The 2,326-nt window shown below is 59.8% G+C and overlaps 1 protein-coding gene across 1 annotated transcript in view; it reads left to right on the forward strand.

Moving 5' to 3' along the window:
• LOC102765912 (mucin-5AC) overlaps positions 1-2,326 on the forward strand; it is a 54,888-nt gene that overhangs the window by 11,465 nt on the left and 41,097 nt on the right. The window lies entirely within an intron of this gene.

Consider the following 2,326-nt stretch of genomic DNA (forward strand, 5'->3'; position numbering starts at 1 on the left):
GCACCGCACCCTCCGACCTGCGACCCTCTGAGCTCCCCCGTCCCCGCCCCGCCCGACTGCCTTGTCTGTACGGGTATTTATTTCCGAACCTTTGTCCACTGCTCCGCTTTCTGAAATAAACTTGCTGTAGAGACGGGTGTGCTTCAGTTGGCGCCTCGGGTCTGGGGGGAGGGGCCAGGACATCCAGGAGGGCCCAGAGGGGCCCCTAGCCCCCACGGCACCGACCACCAGGTCTGCACACAGGACCGGGGACGCCGGGCACGTATGCCTGGCTTGGCGTTGGCTGATTGCAGACACCAAACAGGACTCCACCCCTCATGACCGCCTTCTCCAGGGCTGTCCCAGGAGCCCTGTCTCGCCCGGTGCGCTCTGGCCCTCGCTGGGCCCTCAGGAGGCAGGCGGCCCCTCCAGGCAGCCCTCGGGCCCTGCCTAGTGAGATAGATGGACCCTCGGCGCCTCCTCTCACAGCCACATCCAGGGCTTTGCACAGAGTGAGGCCTCGTCCGCCCCACGCATGTGCGTGTGTGAGCGTGTGACCCGTGTGTGAGCGTGTGACCTGTGTGTGAGCGTGCACAACGAAACAGACCTCATTACGGTTGAAAACTCCTGCTCTTTGAAAGACAGTTACCAACTGGGCAGCCCCAGGCTGGCCGGAAACTGCAAAATGCGTGTCCAGAACGAACAAGGGACGCCTGCACGTCAGTCAAGGCGCGTCAAACAACTCGATGGAGGAGGGGGGACGACTGGCCAGCAAGCCCGTGAGAGGGTGTCCTGTGACACGGTCACCTGACAGCGCACCGCACACGCACGCACACACACATGCACGCACACACACATGCACGCACACACACATGCACACGCACTCACATGCACACACACATGCACACGCACTCACATGCACACGCACACACATGCACACACACACAGCAGGGACGGCCCGGAGGGTTGGCCGGAATGTGGGCAGCTGGGACTTTCCTGCGTTGCTGGGGGCCTGTGAGCTCGGACGGCCGCTCCGGCAAACAGTCATACAATGAAAGGCACTCACTGCGCCCCCTGGAGGCAGGAAGACGGCAGGCGGCCCCCACTGAGACCCCCCAGCCAGAGCCGGGGGTTCATGCAGGAACCCCAGGACGGCCAGCAGCGGAGTCTGAAATCTGACAACTCAGCTTTCTCACTCGTTCCTGCTTTGGGTTTGCCCCCGAGTGGCTGGTGCCCGCTCCGCGCCCTCTCACGCCTGGACCTGGGCGATGGGCAGCTGTCGCCTCAGAGATGCCATGCGTCCTGCGGGGGGCGGGGTCCCTGCCGGGTGTCTGAACCCTCAGAGTGAAATAAAGGTCACCTGCCTCCTGGCGGCCACAGGCGCCGGGGTGTGCAATGCCGCGTGCGACCAGGAGGGGGGGGCAGCATGCTTGTGAACCGCAAGGCTCATTTCAGAAAACCCCTTAACAGACGCAGAAAACACACCTGGGAAAGGTGCCCGTGTGTGTGTGTGTGTGTGTGTGTGTGTGTGTGTGTGTGTGTGATATTTTCAATCAATGTATCGATATTTGAGAGAGAGAGAGAGAGAGAGAGAGAGAGAGAGAGAAAGCAAACGAAGTTAAGGGGTATTTGTCCCCCCAAATTCAGCCAACATTAGATTCAGGCTGGGCTTTCAGCAGCCTGTGGGATCCTGGGGGTTCTCCCAACGCGAAGGGACAGACGTGGAAAGAGGGGGCGCTGCCTGAGCTCCCGACACCGACTATCCAGGCTGGAGGGGAGCCGAGGGCGCACGGGCATGACTGGCACCGGGACCAGGTGGGGTCGGTAACACGGCAACGAAGAAAATCACAGGAAACACCGGCTCTTACTTACCCGGAAACACCAAGTAGAAATTATACCAGAGCCTTGGCCACGCAGCTCAGCTGACTGGAGCCTCGTCCTGATACCCCAAGGCTGGGGGTTCGATCCCCAGTCAGGGCACATACAAGACTCAACCAATGAACGCACACGTGAGTGGAACAACAAATCTCTCTCTCTGATCAATCAATCAATAAAAAGAAACTATAGCCCTGGCCAGTTTGGCTCAGTGGGCAGAGTGTTGGCCTGTGGACTGTAGGGTCCCAGGTTTGATTCCGGTCACGGGCATGTACCTCAGTTGCGGACACATCCCCAGTGGGAGATGTGCAGGAGGCAGCTGATCGATGTTTCTCTCCCATCGAAAAAATACATATTTTTAAGAAACTGTAACAGGACATCACCTCTGGGCCGAGCCAGCTCAGCCAGGTCCGGGAGCCTGAGGGGGCGATGGAGGGTTGAGAAAAGACAGACAAGAGAAGAACGCTGGGCC

The sequence above is a fragment of the Myotis davidii genome, unplaced genomic scaffold (genome assembly GCF_000327345.1).
Source record: "Myotis davidii unplaced genomic scaffold, ASM32734v1 scaffold3211, whole genome shotgun sequence".
NCBI classification, from domain to species: domain Eukaryota; kingdom Metazoa; phylum Chordata; class Mammalia; order Chiroptera; family Vespertilionidae; genus Myotis; species Myotis davidii.